Source organism: Sapajus apella, unplaced genomic scaffold, assembly GCF_009761245.1.
Source record: "Sapajus apella isolate SASKATOON/1434 unplaced genomic scaffold, GSC_monkey_1.0 scaffold84, whole genome shotgun sequence".
NCBI classification, from domain to species: Eukaryota; Metazoa; Chordata; class Mammalia; order Primates; family Cebidae; genus Sapajus; species Sapajus apella.
The window spans coordinates 4506088-4531534 of record NW_022437024.1 but is presented as its reverse complement, the minus strand read 5'-3'; the positions used below and the strand labels follow the sequence as shown (position 1 = coordinate 4531534).

The window sequence follows — 25447 nt, the reverse complement described above, 5'->3', positions numbered from 1 at the left end:
TTGGTCTTATGAATAACAGACAATGGAAATCACCCTGCAAAAGCACTCCGCCATGCTTATGGAAAAAAAATCCTGTGGACTGTCAAATTCAGCTTGAGCCCTCTTGTTCTCTTTCATTTTTCTCCTTAGTCTATGAATTCCATCAGGCCAATAAAATCAAGTGAAAGCCTATCTAAAATGTGAAAAAAGTAAGATTACACTGAAGGCTCCTAATCCCTTTAGCCCAAAGATAGGACTCTCATAAAAAAAAAAAAAAAAAAAAAAGGCAAATATTGTATGGACCCAGCAAAAATCCAGATCTGGAAACCCAGTGTGTTTACCTTAAAAAGCAGGTGCCCATTTTAAGCAACTGTGTTCTCTATGAAACACCTTCTAGGTAGGCACTCAAGGAAAGCTTTGGTGTGAATGTCACAGTCTGATTAGATAAGGTGCACTAGCCTGTTAATTGATCTCTAGGCTTTATTCATTCATCTATGTCTTATCAGTAAACGTAATGCTCCTCAGGAGACACAGAAAAGCTCTCAAAAGCTGGTGAGTAGCTTCATCAGGACTTTAGCATTCTGTCAGAGCCTAGAATACTTGACTGCTGGGTAACCTGTAGAGTATGAAGCTCTGGCATAAGAGTACAGGAATATAGCTTGTCTATTTAGCAAGGCAAGGAGGAATTCTTTTGTCCCATTCAAAGGTGCCACCTGGCTCAAAGAGATAGAAAGTCATTATTTAGTTATTGTCACTTAACCTGAAAACAATCAATTAATCTCAAATGTCCAGTAATCATTGGAATAGGCAAAGACTGTGTCACACTGTATGATTTAACTTCCTAAAATGTAAAATGCCTGATGCAGTGTTTGATACACAGCAGATGCTCCTGCCTTTTCACTCTTTTCCCCTTCTATCTCTGCCCCCTCCCTTTCCTTCTCTGTCCATCTGTCTCTACAACCACCTCACTTACATGACCAAAAGGCATAGAAAATAGGCAGAAAAGTATCCTGTGAGCACAGTTACTTTAGCTCAATAAGTATAATGGGAAATCCTACTTAAGATATGAATGCTGGCCGGGCTTGGTGGCTCACGCCTATAATCCCAGCACTTTGGGAGGCCGAGGAGGGTGGATCACGAGGTCAAGAGATCGAGACCATCCTGGTCAACAAGGTGAAACCCCCTCTCTACTAAAAATACAAAAATTAGCTGGGCATGATGGCGCGTGCCTGTAGTCCCAGCTACTCAGGAGGCTGAGGCAGGAGAATTGCTTGAACCCAGGAGGTGGAGGTTGCGGTGAGCCGAGATCGCACCATTGCACTCCAGCCTGGGTAACAAGAGCGAAACTCCATCTCAAAAAAAAAAAAAAAGAAAAAAAGACATGAATGCTTAGAAGTCTTCAAACTCTTTTTTTGAGAGGTATTGGAAGACTAAAGGGAAAGACCTGGTTTTCTGGCCGAGAAGCCTTTTATTCATCCTGTAAGAGAAAATATTTCTGCATCTCATGTAGGTGCCACTCCCCAAATCTCAACAGTCTAAAATCTGTTTTTCCTTCAGTAAACGAAGTTTAACTAGCCTTGCCAAGTGAGAGAATGATTAAATGCTAGACGAAGCCTCAGCAACATTTGAAGTGCAAGAAATTTTATTTCACCTTTTTAGGCTTCCTCTTACAGTGTCCCTTCCCTGCTCCACCTGACTAATCCTTAGGAGTCTGTCTTGAACACTTTGCTCTCCAGAAAAAGACAACCATCCTCTCCTCATTGTTCTCCACGACCACTGATGTTTGTTGTCATGCTGCTGCCTGACATGTATAAAGCTGTGGGTATTTCATCTGGACTATAGCTGGTATTTACCAATTTTAGGTTTCCCAACTCTGCAAAGTAAGAAAAGCAGTTGTTGTCTCTGTTTAATTAATAAAGTGATGCTCAGGACTTGTTCAAGGTCATACAGCCACTAAGTGAAAAACTACGTAAGGCAGCCTTCCTATTGGCCTTAGTGAGATGATGGTGCACTGAGAGCTCTATCAGGAAGTGTCTCCACCAAACTCTAAGGGAGTGAGACATAATTTCAAGATAAATGTTCTACTCCCTTAACATCTGAGGTTTCCTGGCTGAGCTATACAGCACCAACAGTGTGAGTTTTTAAAATTAAAAAATTGCTCCAAAAAATAGACTACCCTATAATTTGAGTTGGGTTCCTGGACTTGTTTCACTAAAGTGTCTTTCTCTGAGTCTCATGCCCAGAGCCTACGAGTTGAGGAAGTTAATGAAAGAGATAAATTCCGTGGCTTTTTCAAAATGAAGTAACTTACACATACCCTACCCCTTCTCAATCTCTACATTATAGATTTGGTAGTTGATATCTAGCCAACTCATAAATACTGATGCATAAATGTCTTTAATATGTTAGATTTTAAATTATGCAAATAGTGACTGGAAATCACTAGAAAGCAGATTGTTCCCATTTGCAACCTTGGAGCTAAGGGAACATGTATAACCTCTGTCCATATATAAATTGATATTTCCCACACTGTTCCTGCTGATGATAGCAGGCTGTCACCAGAATGTCACCCACAGCATGTGGGCTAAAAAATGGAAAGAAAGAAGGAGAGAAGGGAGAGGAAAGAAAGGGAAGGAAGGAAGGGAAAAAAGGAGGAAGGAAGGGAGAAAGAAAGGAAAAGAGGAAGGGAAGCAGAAAGGGAGGGAGGAAAGAAGGAAATCTTCAGTCTTTATCTAAATACTCAGTGTTGAATAAGTCATTTTGAGAACTAGATAGCAGAGTCAAATTGCCTTTTTGAGTCTTGAAGTAAATTATCAGCCTAGTACAGACCTAGGCTAAGACAGATACAGCATTTAACTTCACGGGTGGTTATAATTTCTGGATTTGTGAAAGAGTGATTCCTGCTTAGTACATTCCAAAAAGGACATGAAGTTTCTTAAGGCCCTGTATAAATCAATTCACAATCATACTGAGGTAGTTTGACTGTGACTCCAAAATGTCTGAGTTTCATTTTCTCCCTGTTAGAGATGAAACCACTGACATTCATTTTTTATGGACATTTCCAGCTGAAGACTTTTTTTCGTAAGTTAAAATTTGAAGAGCATGAAAGAGAAATTATTCTGATTTATGATGACTTCCAATCAGGACCAATTAAGAGAAAATGAACCAGGGAAATTGGAGTGGGGGAGGGAAATAAGATCCAGCATAGTGAAAGTGTTTCAACTGAAGTTTTCTTTCCCTTACAATCCCCTGGGTAGAATCAGGCAAAGGCAGCTTTAGGATCAAGGGCCACTGTGCCCCCAGGCCTCACCCACATCCCCCCTTTCACCTCTAATCTTGCTCTAGGCACAAACAACTACCTGGGACTGGTCTATGCACCCACTGCCCTTTCATCAAGAGTCTTTCAGACTTACAGAAACACTTGTCCTTTATTACAGTATTCAGGAATAACTGTAAAGTGAAATCTAGTATTACAGTAGGGTCCATTGATTTCCTGACTTGATTCTCAGCTAAACACCTTCTGGTTTCAAGTTGAAAATCCAAGGTCTCAAATTTCACACATTATAAAAATATTTATGACAGAACTGTCTTTAGATCTGAGCACAAGAGGCCTTTATGCTGGGCTGGTGCTTTAGGGGGTCCGCATAGCACATGTGCACATGCACACACACACAGAGAGTCATTGAAGACTGCATTTGTGCCTCTGTCCCTCAGGATCTAGTATTGGCATAACACTTCTATTCCAAGAAATGCTCTTCATCTCTTGCCCCATATCTCCCACAAAAAGCATAACTTCATTTAATTGCTGTAAAAGTTTGTGGGTTGTGGCACTCCTAATGAATGAGCCCTGCTTTGGAGCATGAGGAAGATTTCAGTGGCAGAGGCACTTATGAGACAAGACAAATTAATTAACTTGTCAGATCTTTCCTCTGAGGTAGCATGAACACAATAGATTATTGCATAATGAAGTATTGTTTCCCAGGAATGCTAAATGTTTTTCTTGATTTTCTTTGTGTCCCATGGTTTCAGAACTACTCACAAATTAGTACAATATAAGAAACCATCACACGTGGTGGCTGATGAGCATCTTAGAATCTTGTACTATTCATATTACTCTTCCCTTTGTGTGTGTGTGTTCCTCAACCTCTAACCTATTTACATTTGTAAGTTATCTATTTTATGTGTTGTGGGAGCTATTCTGTGCTTTGTAAGATATTTACCAATATCTCCGGCTTCTGTCCAATAACGCCTCCCCACTCGCCATTCTTTTCCCAATGCCTGTGACAACCAAAAAATATCTCTAGGTAATATCTCTTGCCAATTCTCTCCTAAAGGGCAAAGTTGCCACTGCCTCACTGGTTCAAAACTGCTAGGCTAGACAACATACATGAAACATGTTATCATTTCTTTACACTGGCAAACTGATGCATATTGAACTTTAGAATTTTGAATAGTTCTCTTTATAAAAATATTTCATAAAATTTAATTCAATATTTTTTAATTAACTTCAAAATGTCAGTTATATAAATGTGAATTCTATAACATTTAACATGTTATATTCATTTACTATAGTTTGTATTTTACCTTTTAATTGTAATAGATTCTTTTGACTCTTTTGGGAGAAAATATGTTGTTACAAGCATAGATTAAAAAATCTTTAAAGTTTTTACATTTTAATTTACATTTTTGATAAATTTATATTACAATTTTTTACTTTGTACAGATTACATTGTATTTTTAATCTCTTAAATTCTTTGAAAATAACAGAAATCGAAAATACCAACATGAGTCTCAGAAAATCAAACAAAAAGCCCAAAAACATAAATAGAAAATCTTTTAAAAGTGGACTTTGAAAAGCTGACTCATTATTTTAACCATATTACCTTGGGTGAGGTATGGTGAGGTCAAGGTGCAGCTCAAGAGAAAGAAACCAGAAAGAGTTTTACAGTTTTGTTATCTGCACCATTCCCTGGGGAGAACACAGCCACTTGCTATGATTTTAGCATGTCCCTTACAAAATTCATGCTGAAACTCATTCCCTATTGTGGTAGTATTAAGAGGTGGGGCCTCTTGGGAAGTGATTAAGTCATGAGGATTCTGCCTTCATAAATGGATAAGTGCCTTGCAAAAAGGCTAAAGGGATGCAACTTAAGCCCCTTGTGCCCTTCCGCTTTCCTCATTCCACCATGTGAGCGCGCAGCAACAAGTCGCCATCTTGGAAATGGAAAGAGCCAGCCCTCCCCAGACAGTGCCTTGATCCTAGACTTCCCAGCCTCCAGAACTTCCAGAGATACATTTCTGTTCTTTGTAAATTACCCAGTCCCAGGCATTTTGTTACAACAGCCTAAATGGACTAAGACAACCGAGCTGGAGAAGCACTGGGGTGAGTCAGAGGAAGGAGAATTCAGGGAAACACCTTCACTGTGGTTTGTGTGGGAAGGAAAGGATGAGGCCGGCAAGCAGGTTAAGGATTGGCTACTTTGAATAAATTCAGCAGGCTGCGAAATAGGGGTGAGCTCTGGTTTCCTAATATCCTGACTCTGGGACAATTAGAGCAGCTATAGTGGCCCAGAGTGTGAGAACCCAATCAAGCAGGTGCTTGGGGTGCATAGTTAATGGGATGCTCAAGAAGGACCAGCCTCTAGTCAGTGACTCCAAACCAGATCAAGACAGCATTTTAAAAACCTGTTTTACATGAGCACACAGAACTCAGGAATAGGATCTTACAAATTATTTAATAAAGATGTAATTACTGATTATAACAACTAAGTGGCCAAGAAAGTTTTTCTCAAAAGGCAATAAATGGAACAGACCATATACACTCCTAGCAGCTTCATCCTCTCTACTAAGTGAAGATGTAATTAATTACTGACCAAAACAATGAAAGGTAAAGTTAGGCTCCCTCTGTACTTCTTCTTAGCCTGACGTGGAAACTATTAGGTGTAGAACTAATATAACTTGATTTTAAAAGACTGAAATGCCTCACAAGAAAGTATATATACTGGGGAATAAATGATGGATGAGGAAATCACAGTGAAGGGAAAATGAAGAGACTAATAGAGAGAGATGCACCTCTGTTCTCCAGATAAATAACTACATAAAAGCTCCTGTCTTTAGGGATATTATAATATTTGTTGAGATGAGACACACATGGGACTCCCTAGTGATCAAATCAAAGAGATAATCATTATTAGTTTCAAGAGTCACAAAATACTTATCAGAAAATAAACACATCTAGTTGTTCAGGAGAAAAAAAAAATCTACCTTCTACAGAAACTGGAAACCTCAGGAGAATCCATTCTAGATTCTTGCAGCTGAAAATCATCTGTGTAGTGACAACCACAACTCACATTTGTAGCAGGAGGTTTTCTAGCCACCATGTTAGCTCACAGATTCTTTTCACCTTAGGATTTCCCATCATAGGTGTACTGGAGTCAGTGGTACAGTTGTTGTCACCGAAGCTTATTATCTGTCAGCCTTACCGGACTTCCCCAGTGGGGAGCCAGGCCCAGGAAGGCAGGTGAACAAATCCAATCACTAACTACCAGAAATGTGTCTCAACTGGCCACACTGCCTGCAGCACTGGGGAATTCCTCTTACAATAAATGCACCATTCCTAACCTTCTCTATCTTCCCCACATTGTGGCTACGGAAAATGGCCTCCATATCTCTTATGGATGATGCTAACAGGCAGCTTATCACTGAACAAATGATGTTACAGCCCAAAATTTGAAAGGGAGAAATCTTGTTTATACATTTTAATCGTGTATTTGCGCTCAATAAAATGAAATGCTTCTATTATCTCAACAGCAGCCATCACAAAATAGCAAATTCAGTGGGGAAGGAGAGGTGGGTATTACGCTGTCCAAGGAGAACAACACTCTTATAACCAATTAAACTCATTGCAGTTGAATAGCCTAAGAGTTTGCACCAACACACATTTGAAGTTACCACTTCAGTACAATTTGTTTACAGTTATCAGGGTTACAAATGGCCTTCCAAATCAGTTCCTTGGGAGACCTAAGTTTTCTGTCAAGTATATACTGGCTCAGCAGGGCAATTTCCAATCTGTCCCCAGAACACTACAGGAAGTCAATTTCCAAGTTGCAACAGGTATCTGACCTATACATGCCTTTTATGTGATGTGTAAGCTGTCAGTTCCACACTGGACCACCTATTCTAAGATTACTTACTTTAACTCTCATTTCTTCCAGCTGTGAAAATATTTTTAAGGCACTCATTGATCTCTGATAAATTGGTTTAAAAAAAAAATCCCCTCCCCTCTGCAAAGCAAACAAACAAAAAAGCCATCTATTTCTGCAGGCTTGACATTACACAGAATTTTTTTCAGAATAGCTACAATCCTCCTTTTATTTTTACTATGCCTGATTTTTTGTTATTGTTGTGTTTCACAACTATTCATATTTGGTGACTGCTTATTATTGCTTAGTACCGCCTTAAGTACTTTGCATCACATGTATTACGTCGTTTTATGACCAGGACAATCCTTTGAAGTTATTCCACTTTACTGAAGCTTGAATGAGCTGAATAAGTCATCCAAGGTAACCAGATAAGACAAAGACCCAGTGTTCAAACTCAAGTCTGTCTAAACGTAAATCTGACATCCTTAACCATTAAGCATCTTAACAATTATGCTATTACTATTACTTTTGCAGACGCATGATTTGCCGCTTTAATCAAATGTATGTGTATGCATAAGTATCCACACACACATACATACTATATTCCAGGTACATCACGAATTAAATAAACTTTTGAAGACTCACGAAAGAACTATGCAGCCACGCTTGTTTTAATTTTTAAAATAAGATGTATTGGATGTTTCATTTTTACTTAATGTAGACTCATTAGAGAAATTTGAGGATGTCCACAAAAGAAAAAAATCATCCAAATTCTTCTGCTCAAAAACTAATATTTTCTAATATTTTATTAACCATAAATTATAATATTTTGGTTAGAAAACATTCTATGGGAATCTATATTTTAAATTTTAAAGAACTGATTTTAAAATATTTTTGACATAAAGATTAGCAGACTTAGTAATCACCCAGACATTGGTTCAAATCCCCGCTCTACCACTTCAAAAGCTATTTGACCTCCTAAGCCTGAGTTTCCCTCTATATGAAATAAGAATGATAATTATTCCTACTCCACCCGGATGTTGTAAAAATTGAATGAGACAATATGTAAGAGAGTGCTTGGCAAATACTTAGTGTTCAGAAGAAGACGGTGGCAGTGGATGTGATAAACATACATATTTTATCTCTCTGAATTTCTGCATTAAAACAGACAAAGTAATCAGATACCAAAACAAAAATCCATGGCTAACATTTGCAATGAAATTAGATGATTACATTTCTTTACAAATCTTAAATATCAGCCAGTGAGGACAAACCACCAACAGCTGCAAGACCAGAGTGGTATCAGTGTCTGTGCCGCAGAAAGCAGAGAGAATCAAAGACAAAGCACTGTGTGCCCATTTAAAAACAGCCACTGAAACTGGGAGGTTTCCAGTCCAACAATGGGCAGTACAAGGGGGCCTGTGGTAGGAACTGGAGGAACCTTAGGAATCTAACACTTATGACCCTTCTTCCAGGATGGAGCTCTTTTCCAGGAAAGGCTCTTGCACTGAGGTGAAACTGCTGGAATGGAATTAAATCTGAGCAAATCAGGCCCAATAGGGACAAAGGAAAGAAATGATCCAGATTGTAGTGGAGGAGGAAAACAGAACCAGGAAGTCTTGGAAAACGGCAGAAGAGGGAACTCTCCAAAGTTACAAAAGCCACCTGAGCCAGGCCTCTAAAATTTAAGAAAACTGATCTCACATAAAAATGAGCAGCAGAAAAGTATTGAAGTCAAGTCCCATGCAAATTTATTATAAGATAAAAGAGAATAAGGAGCAGAATAACATCACTATAGATAATAAAAGCATATCAGAAAGACAGGGACAGATCAAAACTGTAACCTATTTCAAAATGAGCTAAAAGACATTAAGAATATGATACAAGATGTAAAAGAACAGCATAAATCAGAATTAGAAAAACTCAGAAATCAGGTGACAGAAGATAGGAAAGAATTATAAATAAATGAAAAAGTCGTTTCAGAAGTGAAGACTAAACTAGAAGGAACACAAAAGCAAATAAGCACTAAATATGCCTGAAGAGAATATTTGGTGAAAAGGAAAAAAAAATTAAAAATCAAAAAGAAATAAAGAGCTAAAATGGATTAAAGAGAAATCGACAAAGAGAAGATAGGAAAAGAAGATTTAAATTATATAATATAGGAATCCCTGAGGAAGAAAATCAGAATAAGGATAAGAAATAGTAGTAAAAACAATGAATCAAAAATACTTTCCTGAAATTAAAAAAGATAATTGAAAGTACACAGTACAAGAGCACACCACACATCTAAGAATATAATCTCAAAATCACCAACAACAAGGTGTATTCTAATAAAAATAATTGGATTTTAAAGAAAAAAAAAGTTTATTGAGGATTCAAGAAAAAAAGGCAAGTGGCTTATAAAGAAAAAATTAGGTTACCATCAGACGTTACAATAGCAATATGTTATGACACAAGAAAATAGAGTAGCCTAATTAATATACTCAAGAAAAGAAATGTCTAAAGAAAATATCTTTAAAGGACGTTTTTCCCAGTAAAAGTGACTTTCAGGTAGAAAAAACATAAACAGACTGTCATCAATATGCAGGAACTCAAGGAATATTATTCCCATGAGCCCTAACTGAGGAATATACTAGAAATGAGCTTCAGATCATCGAAATCACTAGAGAGACATATGTATAAGGACTGATGAGTAGGACTAAATACGATACGTAAAACATACAGTTACTATACAACTAAGATCAAATAAGCATTCATAAAAGGGGAAAGTATAGTTTTAAGGCTACATGTTTAGATAATATAGATGTAGCACAGCCAAAACTCTTAATGGGGAGAATGAAGAAAGTATTTGCAAAAACAATTTAGTTATTTTCAGTAACTATATTGCCAGTGGTCTACTAATATTGTTTGGGTGTGTAATATTAGAATTGAGTAAATGATTAATTATGCACTGTTCTGATTCTATGATCTCCTTTGTCCTTGGGAACTAAGATTTTGGGATGCAAGAAAGGAAATACAGGTGTAATACAGGGGTTAAGTAAAAAAATACAACAAAACTTGTGTTCCAGAATTTAAGTTAGAACTATCAGTATGAACTCATGAAATAACTTTGTCCACTGAAGATGCTCAGAAACAATCACCATCTCTAACAAACAGGTTGTGACCTTAAAAATATCATTCCCCCTCAAAACAACACCCAAGTCTTCTTGAAGAAGTGGCTATTTCCATGTCTAGGGTAAGAAATGTACGAGATGCACCTGGAAAACCCTGTCATGGCAAATAACGAAAAAAATTATCAGAGTAATGTTAAAAGAACTCAATGGCTGGTACAGTGGCTCACGCCTGTAATCCCAACACTTTGGGAGGCTAAAGGGTGTGGATCACTTGAGGTCAGGAGTTCAAGACCAGCCTGGCCAACATGGTGAAATTCCATCTCTACTAAAAAAAGAAAAATTAGCCAGCCATGGTGGTATGCACCTGTAATCCCAGCTTCTCAGGAGGCTGAGGCAGGAGAATCGCTTAAACTCAGGAGGTGGAGGTTGCAGTGAGCTCAGATTGCACCACTGCACCCCAACCTGGGCGTCAGAGCAAGACTCCATCTCAAAAATAAATAAATAAATACATAAATAAATACATAAATAAATAAAAGAACTCGAAAGCCGACCCAAGGAGGTTCCCACTAGCCAAATGCAGGACAATTTGAGCTTCAGCGAAGCTATTTGAATGGATTGAATTGGGATTGAAATTTCATCTTTCAGAAGGGATCAACACTACTCTGGACCCAGCTGCCAATTTGTAGAAATACAGAGGACAGAAGAAAGTGTTAAAGGGAAAAATACAAACTGTAAGAAATTCTGCAGATCAAATCCCTCAGGTTCTTCAATAAATAATTTGTGAAGAAAAGAAAGGGACAGAGGGAGGACCTGCGGATTTAAAAAGATTTAGAAGACTTAAAATTTGAAAAATAGGCAAGACAAAATTATAGTGTCTAGGGATACACAATTTTGATGAAACTATAAAGAACTGCCAAAAAAATGCTTATTATAGAATCAGGATAGTGGTTACTTTGAAGGAAGAGAGAAGTGTTGAAACTGGAACGGGGCTCGTTGGGTAGCTAGAAAAGTTCTATTTCTAAACATGAGTAATTATTTCAACAAATGCATCGCTCATTAATCTACAGAGTTCTGTGTGATTTTTCTGAAACTGTGTTTCATTTTACAACAGAAATAGTAAACAAATAAGTGCTAAATAAATATTAACTATACTTAAAATTAAACTCAAAATATTTTGTAATATTCTAACATAATAGTAAGTAGCTAAATGGTAGAAAATCAGAGATTCAAAAGATGACATTCTAAGAAACTCTCTCTGATTGTCTGATTACCACTTTACATTTTTTGGAATACATGGATGCCTAGCACTGAGCTTGAACCAAGGCCAAAACCCAGTTCTCCGGGGGATGATTTAGCCTTTAGAAGAGATTCCTCTTCTTTATTTAGAAATAATAAGTGACATAGAACATCGCTGGTCAGGCTCCCCAGCAAACCAACTCTGGGACAGAGAACTGCATGCATGAAGTTTATTGGGGAGTGCTCACGGGACCCACATCTGTGAGGAAGTAAAGGAAGAAGGATTATGCCAGTGGAAGAATGCAATTGCGATGCAGGCAGACCTCAGACAGTCCCATGAAAGTCCTTGAGCTGGAATAAGTATTCCGAGTTGTCCCACCTTGAGGCAAGGAGCATGGGACTTCATTACACATACCTTGTTCCAGGCCCTATCAACGATTCATAGATGAGGGCTGCTCTAGGGAAAGGAGGGTGAGCTACTTTTGGCCAAGTAGCTCTCTTCCTTGAGGGTAATTCCCAGACAGTCATTCAGGTCAGTGCTGTCAATCACCAATTTCCCAGGTGTTAAGGAATGAGTGCGTCAGTCCTGAAGGAAGATCTGGACAGGGATCCACTACCACGAGCAATTCAACTATTTTGCTTCTCTTCAGTCAATCTATGTGTCAAGCATGCTCTGTCTCTAGAAGCTTGCAGTTCACCTTGCTCCTTCGGTACCTTTTGAGCCTATGTTCTGAAGAAGAGTTTTGCTTCAAACTTTCAAAGATGTCTAGAAGTTTGGCCTTTAAAAGATTTTGTATGCATATCAAAATTGAATCTAAGTGAAAATTTGCAGCACATTACTAGTATCACAACATTCTTACTCATTCGATCAACACTTACTGAATGCAAAGCCATAGGAACCCAGTGGTGAACAGAGTCCCCTTTTGGCTAAAGTTTACTGTCTCATGCTTATCATTGAATGTTGTACATTGCTGCAGAATGATGACATTCTGCATGTACTCTTGAGTAATCCTTCATTTGCTGCAGAATGATGACATTCTGCATGTACTCTTGAGTAATCCTTCATTCACTTCCATTCTGGGGATGAATGCTACAGAGGGTATTTATGCCATTCTTTAAAAATCAATAGCATTTAGAGATTTTTCTGTGACATTTCTTCTCTGTGCCAAGTGGTTTCTTTAACTTGATATCTACTTGAGATTGCAGCCAGGAAAATGAGGCAGGGGCTTTAGATAGCGATTTAAGATAGAGTTCCTGACGTCTTTATAACAATTGGGTTTCATATTCTTGAGGCAGTTGAAAAAAATCGCACTACCTGTATTTGCACCATTCACTTTTTTGCATAAATACATAGAACATGTGTTACTATTTAATTCTCCATGGGTGTTTCACATTTCTGCGTGTTTAGACATACTATTTGGACTATAGAATTTACTTCTCACTTTATAATGATGATTATTATTGGTATTTTTATCATTCTTCAGCCCTTTTGTCATGATTGATTTACATGCTGGTGTCCTCCACACTATTAGGAACTGCTTCAGAGTAGGGGACCACATTCTGTCCACCTTTTTGCCTCCAGCCGTAGTGTAGTCCCTTGAACGTAGAAGAGGCTCAATAATTTGTGTTAAAATAAATTGAACTTGAGTACACAGAACTGTACTGTGATTGATGCATAATATTAAAACTTTGCTCTAGCTAATGTTAAAGTTGTTGTTTTGCATTTCTACAAGAGTTCAACAGAACTCTTGGAATTCAAAGTTCCAAATATAAATTCCACTGGCTTTAAATAATTGTTTGATAATAAAATCCAGTGTTAAGGTAAATAGAATTTTCTTGTATAAATCGTTTCTACCTTTCATAAGAGCAATCTGGCAATATCTATCAGTTTTTTAAATCTACTTGTATACAAATTTGCATGTAAGAATTTATCCTAAATAATCTTAAATATAAACAAACATGTAGCCAAAATGATGTTGAGGTTTTACTTTTATTTCTTTAATCCTTCCTGAAAACCTGAATGGGCCATGCTATCTTTAGTTACTGCACTTCTGTAATTTAGGGAATACCTTCTACAAAGGAAAGGGGCTTCCAATGTCCCTTAATCATTCATTTTACAAACTCAAAAAGAAACAAATTTTGCACCTTTAGCAAAAAGATTGGCTATTTATTTAGGTTATTTATGGCTACTAATAATTATCAATAGAAGAGATTTTAGGAATAGGTGTAGATTCTTGACAATTTAAAAATGATTATGTAAAGACGTAATTTTGACATGCGTTTTAATTTCCCACCCTGATTTGGCCTTTGTGCCTGTTGGAAGACAACATTTATTCTCTTTGATAAGCAGTATAAATTTTATCAGATTTTGTAAATTTAATGAAGTACAAGAAGCCAGAGACAAATGTTCTGTGATACCACTTTGCTGGAGCATGATGACAGGGAGGCTCACTAGGGAGTTTCTGAGCACTCATGAGGGAGAGTTAGAAGATCCGAAGATGGAGTGCAAGAGCTGGGAATCCCTTCTTGGTGGACTGTGGGTACACCCATAGTCCATAGGTTATTTCTTCTCTCTTCCAGCTGCCATCTAACTATTGAGTCGGGGATCCACAGAGTCTCCTATGAGCTCTTGAAACAATTCTCCTTCCTCTCCTGGCCTTCTATCTAGGGAGTGCCAACAGAGCTGCCCCAAATATCCTTGAACCTGAGGCAGATTAAACTGTGTAATGGTTTCAACTTTCCCCATCAGCACCACAAATACTTAACTCTAGGCCTAGTCTGTAGCAAAGACCATAGTTGCCTCCTGTCTTACTTGGCTTATAATTCTGGAAGCTAAAACAGCACCAGCATCTGCTTCTGGTAAGGGCTTCGGGTTGCTTACACTCATACCAGAAGATAAAGGGGAGCCAATGAGTGAGAGATCACAGGACAAGAGAGGAAAGCAAGGGGAAGGGAAGTGCCAGATTCTTTTTAACAACAGGCTCTCCAGCGAAAGAACAGCAGAGAGCTCACTCACTACCAAGTGAATGGCACCAAGCTGATCATGACGGATCCGCCCCCTGAGCCAAACACCTCCCACTAGACCACATCTCCAACACTGGAGATCAAATTTCAACACAAGATTTGGAGGGGACACATATTCAAACCATAGCACTCCTTTCTTCACCCAGGACCTAGAAGCAAGGCCTGACCACTATGAAAGTAAGGATGGTATTGATACATGGCTTTGAAGTCATTAGCTATATTCAGAATAAGAGGACTATGGGAGAAGACTATCCTTAGTCTCATTTAATAATAGTAAATTGGTCCAAATTCAAAAATAGCTTTCTGTTGCAGGGAAGTAAGATTCTTGTAAAGAATTTATTTCAAAGCAGTGCTAATTAATCCCTGGAGCTAGACAAGGGTGTTGTTTCATGCTGTTCCTGAGAAAAAGCCTCTCTCAGGGCACCAGCATTTCTCTCCCAGCCTCTGAGGTTCGAGGGGGCCTGCGCAGCTGCACTCTGCCCACTACCGCTGGGCAGAACCTGCAGAAGCTTCCTTTCTCTTCCTCCCAAGTAGCTTAGCAGACACCCCCAAAATGGATAGAAATTTAAGCAGACACAGAATAGGATGTAGGGAGAAGAACCCAGGAATTCCAGAACCTAATAAAACTGAAAAATTTTTATGTGCTCTGAATAAAAAGGAGGAGGTTCCATAGTTACCGAAGGAACAAAATTTCAGAATCATAGTCTTGGGGATAAGTGTCGAAATGTCCCTGGTGTTTCACAATATTGAAGTAGAGAGGCCACTTGTAGCTGTAGAGGCATTAAACTGGGCTAGCCACAGTAGTTCATGCCTATAATCCCAGCACTTTGGGAGGCCCAGGGAGGAGGATCATTTGGTCAGGAGTTTGAGACCAGCCTGGGCAGCATAGTGAGACCTCATCTTCATATTTAAAAAAAATAATAATCAATGTATTAGTCTGTTTTCACACTGTTGATAGACATATCGGAGACTGGGAAGAAAAAGGGGTTTAATTGAACTTACAGTTCCACATGGCTGGAAGTTCTCAGAATCATGGCGGGAGGCAAAAGGCACCTCTTACATGGCAGCGGCAAGAGAAAAATGAGGAAGAAGCAAAAGCGGAAACCCCTGATAAACTCATCAGATCTTGTGAGACTTACTATCACAAGAACAACATGAGAAAGACCGAGGAAAGAATGACCTCTCCTTGGGTTCCTCCCACAACACGTGGGAATTCTGGGAGATACAATTCAACTTGAGATTTGGGCGGGTATTACACTGCCAGACCATCTCAATTAACAAATAATTTTTTTAAATAAAAAAAAGAAATATTAAACTGCCTCTTTAGGGGAGGAGAAAGATGAATCCATTAGCATCACTATTTGGAAAAAAATAAAATATAATGGAGCCTTAGGAAGACAAAGCATCAGTTTATGCAACCAACATTATTTACAAGTTAGGAAAAGAGAAAGTGGCCATGGAATGATGTTTTGAAAGCTGAATAAATGCCAACATGAGGAAGAGCATCTGGGAACAGAGAATTGCATGAGGGAAAGAGGAGCAGGACGAGAGGGCCAGCAGAGTTCAGGAAAGCTATAGCATGGATATCGATTGATGAAGATAGCTGAGAATACATCTGGAGAGACAAGCAGAGGCCATACCAAAGTCTCTACTTGATGTGTTTGGAAGTGGGGACTCAGGCCATCAATACAACTGTGTCTTGAGATGTAAAAACAAGAGAGTAAAGGTAGAGAAACATAATGTACTGCAGTCAAGATAAAGACAGCCATATCCTTGGGAGGGAGGATGTGGAAACCCGCCTCTTCACTGACCTAGAGCAAACCTTGTGCCCAGAGGCTTATTCACTGTGTGAGCAAGTTAGCTAATCTCTCTGGAATTCATCTTTTAATTCCTTTATGGTGGTGGATATTTATACCTATTTTGCAGAGTTTTTTTAAGGGGTTAATAATATAGGTAAAATCATATGTAATACAATGTCTGGTATGTAAATACTCAGTGAATGCTATTTTTTTTCCTTTATTCTGTATTTTTATATGTGACCATACTCCTACTGAAATGAATTTCTATTCCTTTCACCTGTTCAAGTCTGACTTGATTTGTTTATTCACTTATTCATTAGTTCATTCATTCAGTGGTGGTTATTAAGTGCTTGTCACGTACCAGGAAATGCGATAGGGGTTGGAGATGAATATGGCAGTGCCTACTGTATTTGAAAAGAGAAATAAATAACTACACAAAGGCAATGTAAAAATTATATGAAATCTCCCTTCACTGCTCCACTTGTAAGTGATCAATCATCTCTCTGATTATTTATGCCACTCTCATCACTTATGGCAAAATTACCTTGAAATGTAGTTAACTTTTCAAGTGGCTGTGATTCTTTTCGTCAACCAGATGTAAATTCCATAAGGATGGGCACTATAGCTCCTCATTGCTGTAATCTCCTCGGTGACTTGATCATCAGAATTCAATAAATACATGTTAGTGATTGTGATAAGACAAGAGGCAGGACTTTATTCACTCATACCGTTAAGCAGATGAATTCCTGTCATGAGTTAATGACCTAATGTTTGGCTCCCCTAAGTTAACATCCATAAGAGGAATGTGTCCTTGTTCATTCCCTAGAAATAATCCTATTCCTAAACGTCAACACTTCTCAAGTCTTCATTCTCACCCCTACCCCACTTACATTCTGTAGATGGGTGACCTCGCTTTTTCTTTCACAGAAAAAGTAAAATGTATTAAATAAACATTCCTCAGACTTTTTGTCTGTTGTCCTCACCTACACACTCATATATATCCTCATCTATACTTCTTCTTCCCCATCCTGTCTTTGTTCTTACTTAGCACTATACACTTCAACTGTCCTCTGAATTTTTTTTTTCTCAAATTCAGATGAAACTTAATTCTTCACTTATTCTTCTCTATTGCAAGCCCATTATGTTTTTGAAGCCTTTTTCTGATGGCTACTTCCTTGAAGCAAATAGGCATGTTCAAGTGTCTCTAATTAATTAAAAAGTAGGAAAGATGATGGAAGAGGGAAAAGAAAATGAAGGGAAAACCCATTCCTTGACTGATTCCCCTCCACTACCTTATCTCTACTCTCTATTCATAACCACGTTTAGTTTGGGTGTAAGCAGCATTTTTAATGACTTTCCCCCAAATTACAAAATGACTACAATCTCAATGCAGAAAACTTAGAAAACATATTTCACAAACATTTTTTATGTCTGCATATTTTCTTCAACATAATTTTAAGGGTTGATTATTTTTTTCATGACTGAATCCTAAATTGCTTAATCAATGTCTTAGAGTTGCACATTAAAGTTGTTTCCAATTTTTTTTATTATAAACAATGCTGTGATGAGTATCTGTAGATGTACTTCTTTTTGCATATCTGTGATCATTTCCTTAGTAACAAAATGCAATTTCTTGGCCAGAGGCTATATTTTGGAGGAGTTTAATGCCTTCACAGCTAACCCGCCTTGAAAGAGTTCACTCAATATCTATACTTCTCCTGATGTTCTCTCTGAAGCCCAATGAGGTTAAGCTTCCACTTTCATGACATCAGTGACATCACTGAATCTCTCTGAATTGCTCTCCAAGGGCAATTTTTAGATTGGACTCACCAATCCCTTTGAAAGCATTTGGCACCATTGATAATCCCTTCCCACCTCCATGAAATTTTCTTCTCTCTTGTTTTCTGTCACATCGCTGTCCTTCATTTTCTTTCTTGCCTTTCTGTGCCCCCACCTACCCAGTCAGTGTTTTCCATATACATTGTGCTGCCAATTAAAGTTGTTATACTGATCTTTCTGGGCAATCTTATCAACCAAGCTATTAAACTACCACCTAGAAACAGATAACTCCAAAATACCTATTTTCAATATAGAAATTTGTCTCCTTACCTCCAAAACAGTATATCCAACCACCAACTGGACATTACCTTCAAACTCAGTATTACTAAAATTGAACTCATTGTTTTCCACACAAATTTGTTCCTTTGTCTGCATTTTATTTTTTTATTTTATTTTATTTATTTATTTTGCAATGGAGTCTCGCTATGTTATCCAGGTCTGGAGTGCGGTGGTGCAATCTCGGCTCATTGCAACGTTCACCTCCCAGGTTCAAGCAATTCTCCTGTCTCAGCCTTCAAAGTAGCTTATAGGCACCCATCACCAAACCCAGCTAATTTTTGCATTTTTAGTGGAGGTGGGGTTTCACCATGTTAGTGAGGCTGGTCTCCAATTCCTGACCTCAGCTGATCCACCTGCCTCAGCCTCACAAAGTGCTGGGATTACAGGTGGGAGTCACCGCGCCTGGCACTGCCTGCATTGTATATTTCAGTTATGATGGCTCTATGATAGTACCTAGTTGTCCATGCTAGAAATCTTGGAGCTATCTCCACTTCTGGTTATTTACCAAGTCCTACTCCTGTTCTCCTAGAGTTCTCCTTTCTTCTAAATGTGAATGGACTGTGACACATTCACTATATATTGAACAATGATCAGCCTCCCATATTTTTCTGTAACCTATTATCCTATGACTTTTGGTCTCCATGTCATGTCCACACCAGGAACTAGGTCTGTGTCCCCAGTAGATAAGACAATAATTATTTTTGTTACAAGGAGAGATATAAATTAATACTTGTTGACATTCAATAAATGTTTGTTTAATTTAATGAATGAATGATGGCATTTTGCTCCTTGGCAAAATTCTTAAGTAGGAGATGTATCTTTGGTGCTTGTCTTCCTGTTCCTCGTCGCTTCTATTATTTCTCCCTCTCCCAAGGCACTCAAGCCTTTCATGGTGACCAGCCTCTCTAGTGAAATAGCAAAAGCGACTTGATAAAAACTGTCCCTGTGAGATGCATAACTCTGGAATATTTGCATGTTGAGAAGACAATGAGATATCACAATTTAACAAAAGCAGATGAATGGCAAGGGGAAGACAATTTGGGATGTACCAGAGGATGCTTGCAGCCATCTCATGTTGCCTGTGTGTAGCAGAGACAGAATTCTCATATGATATAGTAGTAATTAGAATTATTTTTATTTGAAAAGATATATGAGGGTAGATTCCAGTATCTCTCATCTACTATATAGAAACCATGGTCCTAGCTCAACTTCTTGGTTGCCTGCTCAGTGACATGGGCTACGTTGTGGAAGTCAGTGGAGGGGAAGCCCCTGTAAGGGGTGAAAGCAAAGCTACATTACCATGGTGTAAAATAGTCCCTGCAGTACATAGTTTTGCTATGTCAATAAGCCACGTATCTCAATATCTCAATCTAGAAACTATCGCTTCCTTTATTCAATAGTTTAAAGCAGGAGGGGAAAAAATCTTCAAACATGCTAATTCTACACACAGTTCTTGCACTAAGTCATTAAAATCCCTCTTCAAAGCTTTGCAGGTACTTAAGTGGATTTAAAGAAAAGTGCAGGACAGTTCATGTTTCAAGAATTATATAATACTCAGTCAGCTTAGCCCATGTTTTTTCTTTTCAAATTCACAGTGGCCCCAGCTTTATGTGGAAAATAATGTGTTCACAGCAATGCTGATAGGCACAGCAGTCTCCTACTTTTTCCGTCTACAAGATTCCTCATTACACACAGCTAATCTAATGTTCTGCATTGACATACTGTGTTCTCCCAAACAGCACTGCATTCATGCAATGTTTCACAGGTGAGGAAAAATGAAATTTCAGGGTAGGATCGGGACAGCAAGAGACTAGTGTTTGAAGTGCTATGACATTATTTCATGAACTGTGTATCTCAATCCAAAGATATTTTATACTGTAGGCACTATAAATTTCACTTCACTTTTTTTAGTATCTGCTTAAATGTATTTTCTTTTATTCCTGTAAAGACATTAGAATGAAAAATTGAAGTGTTCCCATCTTGCCAAACAGTAATCCTTCACTTCACGGGAATCCACACTTGCCACTGTTGCTTTCAAAAGCAATACTGTTTGGCAAATGACCTCACGGAAGATTCTGTTTCTGTTATCCCCACCAACAAGATGTGTATGAAGAAGGCAATCATGTAATCCTGCTTCTCATCCTCATTTGTATTTCTCCTCAGAAGTATCTCCTCCAAACACAGGACTTTATTTATTAATCTGTGTAACATTTATTATCAACTATGTGCAAGGAATTTTTATTACTCATTATTCCCCCCTCGACTTCCTAGAATTCACTGCCAGGGTTTCTTTCGCTTTTTTTTCTTTCCTTCCTTCCTTCCCTCCCTCCCTCCTTTCTCTTTCTTTCTTTCTTTTGTTTCTTTCTTTCTTTCTTTTTCTTTCTTTCTCTCTCTTCCCTCTCTCCCTCCATCCCTCCCTTCCTTCCTTCCTTCCTTCCATGGGGCAGTAGTGAGATTTTAGTCAAGAATGACATAGAGGAAAGGCACAGTGGCTCATGCCTGTAATCCCAGCACTTTAAAACGCTGTGGCAGGCAGATCACCTGAGGTCAGGAGTTTGAGACCAGCCTGGCCAACATGGTGAAATCCCATCTCTACTAAAAATACAAAAAATAGCCAGGCATGGTGGCACGTGCCTATAATCTCAGCTACTCAGGAGGCTGAGGCAGGAGAATCACTGGAACCTAGGAGGCAGAAGTTGCAGTGAGCCAAGATCACACCAATGCACTCCAGCCTGGGTGACAGATAGAGACCGTGTCTCAAAAAAAAAAAAAAAAATGACAGAGACATTTACATACTTCCAGCTAAGATGAATACCAGGGATTAGACTTAACCCTTGGCTGAAAAACTTAGACAAAAAAGTTGTTTTCAAGACATTGAACTTCAGAAAATTAGGGCAATGATCACTGACAAACAGGAAAAAAATGATATGACCCTTATAAATGCACCAGACTACTTACTAAAGAGTTCTAGGCTGTAGAACAAGAAAGAAAAACTCAAGAAAAGCCCAGAGAGGTCCCTGAATTGAGGAAACAGAGATAAAAGTCTCTGTAGGCCAAGGCAACCAGAATTCATAGTGTAGAGTACCAGAGAAGAGAGAGCTTCAGACAAAGAGAGCTCTGAAAGACTTCAATGGGTCTCCCAGGGGCATAAAAGAATTACACCCCATAGAATCCTGCCCCAAAATAGCACAGGTAATAGAGTTACTAGACAAGGACATTGAAACAGTTTATTATAACTGTAGTCCATGTGTTCACTAAGTTAGAAGAAAGCTTGAGCAAAGATAGACAAATATTTAAAAGATATAAATCAAATTTCTAGATATGAAAACTACAGTGACTGAGATGAAAAATAAAACACATGACAATAACAACATATTAGATGATGAACATGAAAATATTTGCAAATTTTCAGATACAGAATTAGTGATATGGTTTGGCTCTGTGTCCCTACCCAAATCTCATCACGTAGCTCTCATAATTCTCACGTGTTATGGGAGGGAACAAGTGGGAGATAACTGAATCATGGGGGTGGGTCCTTCCCACGCTATTATTGTGATAGTGACTGGATCTCCTGAGATCTGACGGTTTTAAAAACAGAAGTATCCCTGCACAAGCTCTCTTTTTGCCTGTTGCCATCCATGTGAGATGTGACTTGCTCTTTCTTGCCTTCCTCCACGATTGTGAGGCCTCCCCAGCCGTGTGGAACTGTAAGTCCAATTAAATCTCTTTCATTTGTAACTTTCCCAGTCTCAGGTATGTCTTTATCAGCAATGTGAAAATGGACTAATACAATTATAAATTATTAAAAATGAAACACAAAAAGAAAAAAGGCTGAAAAAATGAACAGTGTTTCTGTGAGATGTGGGAAAACTTCAAGTGGCTTAAAATACATGTAACTGGTGTCTACAAAAGAGAAGGGGCAGATAAAACATTTAAAGGTATCATGGTCAAATTTTTTCCAAATTTGATAAACCCACAAATCCTAGAATCTCAACAAATCCCAAGCACAGAAAACATGAAAAAAAATGACATCAAGGAACATCATAGTTAACTTGGTCAAAACCAGGCATAAAATTTAAAATTTGGCCAGGTACAGTTGCTTACATCTATAATTCCAGTTATTTAGGAGGCCACAGCAGGAGGATCTCTTGATGCCAGGATTTCAAGGCCAGCCTTGGTAACAAAGAAAGAACCTATCTTTACAAATTTTGTTTTAAATCAGCCAGGTATGGTGGTATGTGCCTGTAGTCCCAGCTAGTTGGGAGGTTAAGGTGGGAGGATCACTTGGGCCCAGGAGTTTCAGGCTGCATGAGCTATGATAGCATCATTGCACTGCAGCCTGAACAACAGAGCCAGATTCTGTCTCAAAGGGGGAAAAAAAGGAAAAAGTTGTAAAGCATCAAGAGGGGTAAAAAGTATAATATGTATAGAAGAACAAAGATAAGCATAACAGCAGACATTTTATTAGAAACAAGACAACCAGGAAGACAGTGGAGCCATATATATATATATATATATATATATATATATATATTTTTTTTTTTTTGAAATGGAGTCACACTCTGTTACCCAGGCTGGAGTGCAGTGATGCAATCTCAGCTCACTCTAACCTCCACCTCCCAGGTTCAAGTCATTCTCCTACCTCAGCCTCCCAAGTAGCTGGGACTACTGGCATGTACCACCATGCCCAGCTCAATTTTGTACTTTTAGTACAGACAGGGTTTTGCCATTTTGGTCAGGCTGGTCTTGAACTCCTGACCACAGGTGATCCACCTGCCTTGGCCTCCCAAAGTGCTGGGATTGCAGATGTGAGCCACCACACACCACCCAGTATCTTTTAATAAGAAGAATAAAATTGTCAATCTAGAATTTTATACCCAGCAAAAATCTTTCAAAAAATGAAGGCAAAATACTCTTTTAAGTGCACTAAGCTGAAATAATGCATTAGAAGCTATGTAGATAAATATAAAATCTTTTTAATAAAATGATAAAATTAATACATTATTATTATTAAACCTCCCCCTAAAAATTAGCATGTAAAACAAAAATAATAAAAATATATTAGATCTTAAAGATCATTAGTAGTTAAGGAAATACAAATTAAAACCACAATTAAATACTAGTACATACCTATTAAAATGTCTAAAATTAAAAATACTGATGATGTTGAGTAACTGGGACTCTTGTACACTGCTGGAAAAATGTAAAATGTTACACCACTTTGAAAAAGTTTAACAATTTCTTAAAAAGTTAAAAATACACCTGCTAGTCATTCTCCTCCTAGATATTTATATAAAAGTAATGAAAGCTTATGTCCACACAATAACTGTTCACAAATGTTCACAGCTTTATGGGTAATAATCAATAACTGTAAACAATCTAAATATACATCAGCAAATAAAGGAATGGACAAACAATGTGATATATCCATACAAAGGCCTTTTATTCAATAATACAAAAAAAAAGAACTACTGATATATATACCAACATTAATGAATATCAAGATAATTATGTTAATAATAATGGAAGTCCTAGCCAGAGCAATCAGGCAAGAGAAAGAAATAAAAGGCACTTGAATTGAAAAAGAACAGGCCAAATTATCTCTGTTCAGCAATAATATGATCTTGTACAAAGAAAACCCCAAAGATTCCTCCAAAAGACGCTTAGACCTGATAAATCACTTCAGTAAATTATTGGGATATAAAATTAATATACACAAATCAGTTGCATTCCTATAAAACACTCAAGCTAAGAACCAAATCAAGAACTCAATTTCATTTACAAAAGCTACAAAAATAAAAAAATACCTAGGAATACATTTAACCAAGGAGGTGAAAGAGCTCTACAAGGAGAACTACAAAACACTGATGAAAGAAATTATAGGTGATACAAACAAATGAAAAAATATCCCATGCTCATGGATTGGAAAAATCAATATTGTTAAAAAGTACCGTACTACCCAAGGCAATTTAAAATACCATACAATTCTTATCAAATTACCAAAGTCATTTTCATAGAGTTAGAAAAACAATTCTAAAATTCATATAAAATAAAAAAAGAGTTGAAATGGCCAAAGCAATTCTAAGCAAAAAGAAAAAAGCCTGAGGCATCATATTTCCTGAATTTAAAATACACTACAAGGCTATATAGTAATCAAAACAGCATAGTTCTGGTACAAAAATAAACATATAGATCAACAGAACAGAATAGAGAACTCAGACATAAAGCCAATACCTACAACCAAATGATCTTTGACAAAGTCAACAGAAATAAACAATGGGGAAAGGACACACCATGCAATACATGTGCTGGGAAAACTGGCTAGCCATAAGCAAAAGGTTTACCATACACAAAAATGAACTCTCTTACCATATACAAAAATTAACCATACACAAAATCCATATGTAAAAATTAACTCAAGATGGATTAAAGACTTAAATGTAAGACCTGAAACTTTGAAAATCTGAGAAAAAACCTAGGAAAAACTTTTCTAGATATTGGCCTAGGCAAATAATTTATGAGTAAGACCTCAAAAGTAATTGCAACAAAACCAAAAATAGACAAATAAGACTTAAACTGAAGAGCACAGAAAAAAAAAAATCAGCAGAGTAAACAGACAATCTACAGAATGCAAGAAAATATGCATCTGACATATGCACCTAACAAACTATGTATCTGACAAAGGCCTGATATCCAGAATTTATAAGGAACTCAAACAAATCAACAAGGAAAAAAAAAAAAAAAAAACATTGAAAAGTAGGCAAAGGGCCAGGCATGGTGGCTCACACCTATAATCCCAGCACTTTGGGAGGCCAAGGCAGGTGGATCACTAGGTCAAGAGATCGAGATCATCCTGGTCAACATGGTAAAACCCCATCTCTACTAAAAATACAAAAATTAGCTGGGCATGGTGGTACAGCCTGTAGTCCCAGCTATTCAGGAGGCTGAGGTAGGAGAATTGCTTGAACCCAGGAGGCGGAGGCTGTGGTGAGCCGAGATCGCGCCATTGCACTCCAGCCTGGGTAACAAGAGTGAA

The 25447-nt window shown here is 37.9% G+C and overlaps 1 long non-coding RNA gene across 1 annotated transcript; it reads right to left on the bottom strand.

Moving 5' to 3' along the window:
* Window positions 1-674: 674 nt before the first annotated feature.
* On the bottom strand, window positions 675-10539 carry LOC116533855. Its single transcript, XR_004261474.1, has 2 exons — window positions 6077-10539; window positions 675-868 (listed from the first exon to the last, which is right to left on the bottom strand). It is a non-coding gene; the product is annotated as an uncharacterized LOC116533855 (long non-coding RNA).
* Between the last annotated feature and the right edge of the window lie 14908 nt (window positions 10540-25447).